This window comes from Pteropus alecto, unplaced genomic scaffold, assembly GCF_000325575.1.
Source record: "Pteropus alecto unplaced genomic scaffold, ASM32557v1 scaffold92, whole genome shotgun sequence".
NCBI lineage: Eukaryota > Metazoa > Chordata > Mammalia > Chiroptera > Pteropodidae > Pteropus > Pteropus alecto.
In genome coordinates, this window is record NW_006432447.1 from 13,756,222 (window position 1) to 13,766,029 (window position 9,808).

General features: G+C 35.5%; 1 pseudogene; it reads right to left on the reverse strand.

Annotated features, from left to right (window-relative positions):
• Nucleotides 1–221: 221 nt before the first annotated feature.
• Nucleotides 222–2,092, reverse strand: LOC107195344 (annotated as a pseudogene).
• Nucleotides 2,093–9,808: the final 7,716 nt, after the last annotated feature.

Genomic DNA, 9,808 nt, shown 5'->3' on the forward strand with positions numbered 1-9,808 from the left:
TGTCTGTTTTGCTGCCAATACCATGCTGTTTTGATTACTGTCACTAAGGTATTTCTTTTTTTTAATATAAACTTTTAATAGATACCTAAATACATACGATATGGTTTTGAAATGAAATTATGTGTATACAATTGTATTCATAAAGATAAGTAAATGAATCAAAAGCTATACAACATTAACAGCAAATCCAAATACAAAGATAATTCTCTGAATTGCATGATTCATGGAGCATCAAAAACCACTAGTCTTTTAGTCCTTGTCTTATACTTTATTCTATGTCCACATTCTCTGCATTTGATTTGATCCTGGATTTTGTTTCATTTTCTGTGTGACATTCTCCACAGATACATATCATTGGCTGCTGCTTTGGAGATTGAACGTTCTTCTGAGTGTCCACTGTTGGTCCTCACTTAGCACTGAGAAATTCCTCATTCTGTGCTTCCAAACGTTGTGGTTTGTCACTGTCTCTCTAAAGTATTTTGCATCTTGGTTAGGGAGGCAAAATGTTTTATTCTAAAGAACAATAAATAGCACCAGAATGAAGAACATAATAAAGCTGTTAATTTAGCATAATTAAGTGCCAAAATGCAAAATAAGAATATGAGAATTCTGGGGTAAACAGAGATATGTCAGCGTTGGTGAGAGTTTCCCAAGAAGTGGATCAGACAAGTGAGGCTTGAATTGGGCTTTTAAGGATAGTACTGAGTTAAGGAAGAGAAGCACATAAAGTCTTTACACACAGAGATTCTAAGTGTTCGGAAAGTAGGAGAAAGAGGTTCTTTTCAAAGGACTCAAAGTCTTGAAAGGAAGACTGGTGTCAGATTAAGTTTTCCAGAGATGGTCACAGTAATGTTTCTCATCCCCCATGCTCTTCTGAAATTTCATTTTGTCACTCCACCTTAAAAGGAGGGTTTGTGGCTCCTCCCCTTAAATCTAGACATGTTTATAATTGCTTTGACCGATGGAGTAGAATGAAAGTGATGCTATGTGAATTGAATTCTAAGGTTAAGTCCTAAAAGGCCAGCTAGTTTCTGCTTAGGTCTTTTGGAATGCTCATTCTCTGATGCTTTCTCATGGGATGATCCTTCCTGTGACCCAGGTGTCATGCTGTAGTAACTCAAGCTACATAGAGAAGTGTAGGTGATCCAGTCAATAACCCAGCTGAGCCCAGTTTTCCAGTCATCTCAGTCTAGGTACCTGCAGATTATTCCAACACCTAGCCATACTGCATCACTTGTATTCCTTTTAGTCTCCCCAGCTATAGCCTCAGATATTATGTAATGGAGATAAGCCATCCCTCTTGAAACCTGTTCAAATTCCTTACCCATAGAATCTGCAAGCATAATAAAATGGTTGTTTTATGCATGTCATTATTTATTTAATGCAACATTAAATAACCAAAAGAACCTTGTTTTCCCATCATCTCTTGTGTAATGATGGAAAGGGTACATATTTTAGAATTAGACTACACTGAGTTTGAATCTCAACTCCTTCACTTACTTAGTTGTGAATGCTGAGACAAATCAGAGTTTCAGGGCTCATTTCTTTATTTCTAAGATGGAGCTGGTCATACCAACATTACAGAGTCATTGGCAAAATTTAGTGAGATAAAATATATAAGAGGCCAAATACAAAATAGGTACCAGGTATTGAGGGTATTATTACTAGTATTTCAAATCAAAAGTGGGCTTGCCATGGAGATCACCACCATTACATGGGCCGGATGTAGGAAGGATACAAGAGAAGAGTCCATGGAGACAACAGTTCCCTTGGAGGTGTATGAGGGCCCTTTTCCTTATAAGATTTTGCTCAGGGGTCCTTAATTTATACAAATAATAACATTAACAATAACTAAATTTAAATTATACTTTACAGTTTATGTAGTGCTTTTTCAGATGTGACTATATTCAAATTCGGGGCAGCCTTGCATGGAAAATGATTAAATTACATCCTTTTGCAGATTTTTATAAGCAGTAGCTATAGGTAAGTAGTTCAGCAATTGGGCCATAACGCCATATTTCCTGAATTCAAACGTACCACAGATGTGACTTTGAGGAGGTAAATTAAACTCTCCTAGCTTCAGTTTTACCATCTCTAAAATGGCAATGCTATATGATATTTGTGGTATTGTTCTGAGAGTTAAACGAGATACTACATGTAGAGCACTTAAAACAATGCCTCGCATAGAACAAGGTATTCAATAACATGCTGTTATTATGAATTGGCTCAGGAAGTTAGATTTTCTAGGTTTGCACAGGTATAAATATTATCAAACCCAGGCCCTCACAATTATATATTTTCCTTTTCATTTTTGTTTAGGTGCAAGCTGACTACTGTGTCTTTTGGTGTTTGGCCACTATGTAAACACGTTCTTTGACTTTGCACTCTACAGATTCTCATGGGAACCGTTTGTGCAAAATCACTGTAATACCAATTCCAAATCTTGCCCAAGGATAATGTGGGCAGATAACTCTCATGGTTTATGTGTTATTAGCAGGAATAGTTTCTCTGAAAAAACTATCTTGAATAAAAACGTATAACTAATAAGATCTCCTTTATGGTTGCCTCATCTTGATAAAATAAACAGAATACCTTGTTTTTCCCCAAGGCGTTGGGACTGCCCTCCCCTGTCCTGCTATAGTCGGATATTGATGCTTTTTTAGGTATTCTAAGTAGAAAAGGTTTTCCTTGAAACACACTTTTTGTCAACTCTGATGTTTCTTTATTTAGATTTTTATCCTTCTCTGAAGACTTTCAAGTCACTGGCTTGTCTTGTGACATTTGCTACCCTAATGCATGGAACATACTAGTAAAACCTTGTTGGACTGCATCACCATCACAAGCTCCTCTAAAAGCATATCTCATCTCTTTTCTTATGCTTCCTTCATTCTTTTTTTTTTTTGAGCAACCACTTAATTATCTCTTAGATTACATAATTCCCAACTAGTGTGTCCGTAGCCTTTTAATATTCTCTATTTTGTAGTGTTTTCTAAAGTATACGGCTTCTCTATTCTTGTGCTTTTTGTATTTGTAGGCTGTCACTTTACCTGTCTGTGGAATGATGTACAAATACTTAGCTGAAGGTGACTCATTTCAGACCTTGCTTTTCCCACAGGGGAGAGAAAAAAAATCAGTCTTTAATGAACTTCGTGCTAAAGTAGATTAGCTGTTTTCTTCAGCTAAGATGGATGATGCTATCAACATTATTAAGTCACTAGGACTGAATTTCTTTCTGTGAAAATCCAATGTAATAAGTACTATTAAGACCCCTGTCTATCCATCTCACTGACATATTATAGTGTTTTGGCCAAAAAGTAAAATGATACCAGTCCCGATTAAATAGTTTACTTGGTTATCTATTTGGTTTTCTTGCTTCCAAGTGGTTTGATCTTACCTACTGTCATTTGACAATTGGTTTTATTTCTCAAAGAGTTCATAATATACTAAATGACCTAGGAATTGTCCAATTACTTAAAAAAATTGAAACCTCACTAGATTGAGAAAGCTCTCTTATATAACCTCATTTTAAGAAGTTTGATAAGGGTTTTGTTTTTACACATATATGAAGTATCTCTTAAGCATTTTTGTAACTGTCTCTACTGAGGGAATCTCTTAGAATAGAAAACTGTGACGAGTTTTCTGGCCTTGACGGCAGGAATGGGTGAGGTGGCCATGCCGCCTGGAAGACATTGGGGCAATCTTTCTCACAACCATAGGACCTGTTGCTGAAAATCTCCAGAGCAAAATGAACAATCTAGTAAATACAATTTATGCAAGATTATGGGGGAGGGGAACATAGATGGTTGGGAAGGAGAGTTAAGGTAAAGTTTAAAAGGAGTGTAATAATATCTTCTACTGGAGGCTGATGGTTACTGACTTGTAACAGTAGTCTCCTGCTAATGATTTGAGCAACCTATTTCATTCGCCTTCTCTAAATAAATAAATAAATAAATAAATGATAGATAGATAGATAGATAGATAGATAGATAGATAGGTGAAAATTTAGATAAAAACCCTTTAGTGTTTCACTGGCATTTCATCTCTCTGCTTATAGAGATATTTTAATGAGTGTAACGTTTTCTTTTTTTCTTTTTAACATTATGCAGACAGACTCCTTAAGGTTAAATTTGTTCCTGGGTGGTTCTGTGTAACTTCTGAGCAAATTTTGCCTTCATATATATATATATATTTTTTGGTTTAAATCCACTTTAATAATTGGTGAGAGCCACTTGTGTCAGTTGGTAGTTACTGACCTTTATTTTCTGATTTAGTAAGTTGGGATGACCCCTGAGTAATTGAAATTGGAATTTGTCTCTTCTAACTTCTAATAGGAGGTAGATGTTGAATATTTGCAACATAATGTTCTTTAATTCAGGGAAGAAATGTGCTTCTGTCAGTATTACGTAGTGCAGAATTCTTTTGTTATTATTAGAAATGGGTTGAGAATTAGGAACAACAACAAAAAAAAAACAAATGGAAAGGTAGAGAATTTTTCACTGACTTGTACCTAAATTTACTTGCAAGGAGAAAAAAATTAATGGAAATCAGTATTCTTTTATTGTGTTTCCATTCCTCAAATAAATGACAAGCTATGCAAAGAAAGAAAAAGTGCTCGCCTATATTTTATCTGTCATTCATACACAAATAAGCTTCTGATTAAAATACATTGTGGTGGCTCTGACTGAGAAGAATTTATCTGTCAAGAAAAAACTTGAAAAGGATAATGTTTTATTGTTTGATATTTTCAATGCTACTACTCTAATTCTTTATAGAGTTCAGTCCTATACAGACTGTAGAATTGCTAATGTTCCATCCTTATGTGGCTCACATCTTTACTGCGAAGCTTAATCTGAAGTTCTGCATGCTCTTTTCATCCATTTTTGTGTTTGTATATTACAAGTCCTTCTAACTATTTCTCTTTTCCTCCCTCAGCAAGATTTTCTCTTTTCTAAAGAATTTTAATTTCTTGAGGTCATAAAGCTTTTTGATGCCTTCTATTATACTTGAAGTAAACTCAGTGCAGCTTTTTTTTTTTTTTAATGCGGGGAGTAGTGGGGAAGTTGTTCCTTATCAACTACTGGAGGGAAACTTGAAAGGACAGTTACACCAGTGTACATATGCCCATCTGATGTAATGGCCAGGTGGTGCTGTAGATTCAGAGCAGTCACTCCTAGTACCACATTTGTGGTGCTTATCTAAACAGTAAAAAAGATTAGAGTTGTTTCATTTGCTGTAGACATTTTTAGGGTCAGTAGATAGGTATAGTGGGTATGTAATCCAGAGCCTTGCTACTCAAAATGTGGTCTGTGGACCAGCAGCACTGACATCACCTGACAGTATGTTAGAAATGCAGAATCCCTAGTTCTCCCCAGAACTTCTGAATCAGAAGGTGCATTTCAACAAGATCCTCAGGTGATTTATATATGCATTAAAGTTTGAGAAGCACTGGTCTTCCTTACTCCCTCAAGTTCTGCAATTATAATAGTTTTAGAATAACACTAGTGATAGTTATGTACCAAAAGTCATGCTAGAGCTTTAGATTTCATTGTTTCATTTAATCTTCATATCATACCTGAAAAGTTATTTTTCCTATCATCATCATTTGATAGTTATGACACTTATGGTTGGAGAGTTGAGGTTACTTATTCACTTATGCTCAGAGAGTTGAGGTTACTTATTCAAGGTCACACAGAGAAGCATTTATTCATGAAATAACTGAGAAACAGGGTCTTCTCCATGTTGGCTTTTGACTGTGACTTTTGAAATGATAAATTTTTTAATAGAGTCACACAAACTAGACTCTTTAGAAATAGACTTATAAACAAAAATAGACTTATCTTGTTATAATGAAAAAAGTAATTACCACATAGGCATGTTTGTGGACATGCTCAGATAGTCTGTGTTGTTGGACATCCTGGTGGGAAGGCAGGATAAACTCAGGAGGTTCTTGGTCAGCCTGGAAATAGAGTGATAGAAATTGACTGTTGGTAAGAGAGTTAATTGATAATGTTAATGTTTAATATTATCAAATAATGATAACTTTTGATGTAGCCATCTGTTCCATGGCCATGTATCTGCTGAGGACACTTGACTTTGATCGATGTTGCCCCTTCCCCTCAACAGTATTGGAGATTGAAAACACATCCTACCTCTCTGATGAATCATATTTTCAGGCAGATCATACCATTCTATTGTCATATTTTAGTGCTCTGACACATTTCTTTTCATCGGGGAAATCATAATCCTGTCTAAACAACATTTGAACATAATATAAAATAACTACTCCAAGTTATTTTTATTCACTGAATTAGTCTGTATAGACTACATGTTATACGTCCTTTAGGAAACATAATTAAAGTATTTATTATGCAGTAATGCTTTTTATCTTCCTTGAGAAATGATTACACTTGAATTCAATTGCTTAAAATATACATGGATCTGCATTAACAGAATTCCCAATCTCTTAATAAAATACAAGATCTTATAAAGTATTAATGAGAAATACTTATTCATACCTTATATGTGCCTGGTACTCTTTTGGGATATTAGGTAAGCAAAATATACAGAAACCACTGACCTCATAGAAACTAAATTCTTGTAAAGGTCTATAGAAAATGAAAAAAAAAAATAAAACATGCACAACTAAGAAAATTATGAAATAGGTTAAAATCAATAAGTGATATGGAAAAAGTTAAAAAAAAAAGCTCAGAGAAAGAAAGAGTAGGAATGCTGGTAGATACAAGACATGGTATTATATAGGCTAGTTAGGGTAGACGTCGCTGAGAAGGGAAATATTAAATAAAGAATTGAAGAAGAGAGAACTAATCAGGCAAACATCTGGAAAAGAGCATGTTGATCCTGCCATAACCAGGCAAACATCTGGGAAAGAGCATTCAAAGTAAAGGCAATAGCCTCAACGGAGGCCTAAAATGGGGGCAACAAACAGCAAAGAGGTCAATATGGTTAGAGTAGAGATAGGGAGGGAGGGAGAATGTAATAGGAGACAAATTAGAACAAGGGGACAAATCATGTTGATCCTCATAGGGTCTTAGAAGTGTTTTGTTTTTTACTCTGAGTTAAATAAAGGATTATTTGTGGTTTTGAGCAGAAAAACAACAGAGTTTGACTTTATTTAGAAAAATCACTCTGGATAATGTCCTGGAAATAGACTGTATGGAAAGGCAAGAGAAAAATCAGTAAAGCAATTATAATAATTCTCAAATGAATTAGTGGTGACTTGGATCAGAGACGTAGCAGTGGAGATGGGGAGAAGCATTAAGATGATGAGTATATTTGAAGGTAGAGGCAAGATTTTCTGATGGATTGGATATGAGGCATAAGAGATAGAGGGAGAGCAGTCAAGATTGCTGAGGTTCTGGCCTGATTATTTTCAATGATGGAGTAATCATCAACTAAGATGAGGAAATCTGTGAGTGTGAGATGTTTCAGGGGAAGGAGATAGATAGAAGAATGTAGTTCCGAACATGTCGAATTTGAAATAGCTAATATGTATGCAGCGTGGATATTAGTAGGCAGTTGGGTGTACAAGTCTGAGATAGGAGAGAAAATATGGGCTAGAATTGTAAATTTGGGATTTGTGGGCATATAGATGGAATGTTACAAGACTAGATGAGATAACCTAGGAAGTGAGTATAAATAGAAAATCAAGAAGAACAAAGGAAACAAGCTCCCAAATACCCCAACTTTAAAATATCACAAGGAAGAAAGGAAGCAGCAACAGACACTGCGAAGGAGCAATTACTAAGTTAAAAACAAAATTGAGATCGTGTGATATCCTAGAAGTCAAGTGTAGACAGTATATCAAAGAGGAGGGAAGACTTTTCAGCTGTCTATAATGTAGAAAGTTGCAAAAGACTCTTTCATCCTAACCAAAACAAAACAAAACAAAACAAAAACCAAGATAAGCTACCAAAATCATAGAATTTTAAAAACCCATCAGAAAGCTTAATATATAAAGAAACATAAATTAATTCCATTTCAGAAAATGATGAGCTCTTCCTAAGAGAGAAAAGGCCCATGTCATTCTTAAAACTCGGAAAGCATTGGGTAAAAGAAGTATGTACCATAATGTCAGTAAGGATAAACCAGCTGAACTTTTAACAGACTTTTATTGGCCACATGGTATGTAATATTAGAATTCTGAGGAGCCAAGCCTGGAGCAAGTATATGTCTGCCGCTGACAGTTTCCAATGGGCCTCTATGAAATGCAAAGGTAGTATGGTGAAGACCGGGGACCAGGAGGGATGGCTGAGAGGGCCCCTGCTGAAGTGTGCAGAATCCCAGGTACAAGGCAGTCATGCTCTGAAAGCTAGGAGCGTGAAAATAAAGCTGAGAGGAGTTCATCTGCAGCACTCTGGGCTTTCAGCCACTAAAGTTTGGAACTAGAAGGACGGTGAGTGCAACTTCACCAAAGTACTCTGGTACCAGAGACGATAAACCAAACTCTGAAGGCCAGTTAAAGGGCAGGAAGGCTGAGAAAGATTTTCCAAGGTTCAGGAAATTGGGGATAGGACTGGAGAGCAAAGAGAATTCCATGGGGCCCTCAAAGTAGGCAGACTGATCACAAAGTAGAAGATTTTTCTTTGTTTGGAATGCTGTAAAGGAATAAGAACTGTCTGGAATTTCACCAATGCCTTGTTAAAAGGAAGAGTCTTGATCCCACCAGTGAAATATAAAATATATATAAATATATAAAAATAAAAAAAGTATATTTTTTATATATGTGTATATATATAAAGCTGCAACAAAAACCAGATGCAGCTTAACTGCAGTTAAGATCAGCTCAGTTGCCCATGCTGGCTGCCTGATAGAAGAAAGGGTATGCCCCTTTCTGGAGGTGAATATCACTTGCTTTAGTCTCTAATGTTATTTTATGACAATATCATAACATAAAATAAACTATGAGACATACTAAAAAGCAAAAATATGCAGCCCATAGTCATGAGAGGAAGCAGTAAATAGAAGTATATACAGAAATAGTCCAGATATTATAACTATCAGAAAGGAACTTTAACATAAATCTGACAAAAATGCTCTAAGAATCTACTGGAAAAGATAGACAATGTGCATAAAGACATGAAGTGTTTTTCTAGAGATATACAAACTATACAAAAGAATGAAATAAAAATGCTAGAATTGAACAAAAAAAAGATTAACAAGTAAAGAATTCATTAGATGAGGCTAACAGTAGATGGACTAGAGAAGTTCAGTGAACTTGAAAAACAGGTCAATAGAACGTATCCAAACAAACACGCATCAGGGAAAAAGAGTGGAAAAAAAATAGAACAGCTCTGTGGGACAATATCAAATACTCTAACATGTAATTGAAGTCCCAGTAAGATACAAAAGAGAGAATGGGGCAGGAAAAAAGAAATCTCGTAGTCTAGAAAAAGGGAAAAAATTGTCTTTTTTGGGTTATATAATTCTAGTCATATTCGAAGACTAAATCACGGGCTACATGTATATCCAATGGAGGCTCTCTTTAAGACCTTTTTTCCCAGTTAAAATGCTCTATCATGACATATCTTGGCTTGAAATTAATAAATATTCATAAAGGTAAACCTTAAGAAGAATATGCATAGTCTAATGAGAGCCCTCCAAAGAGAATTGAAACTCAAAGTTTTGTCCTCTGACTAATGGATATATGATCAAAGCAACTGCTGCACAAGCAGGCTGGGTATTTCGTAACTAAAATGTATCATTTTAGTTGCACTTTTATGTGGCTGTTTTGTTTTGTTTTTCCTCAGAGATTTGAAAAATTCTGCCTGGTGTCTGGTAGGGAGACAGC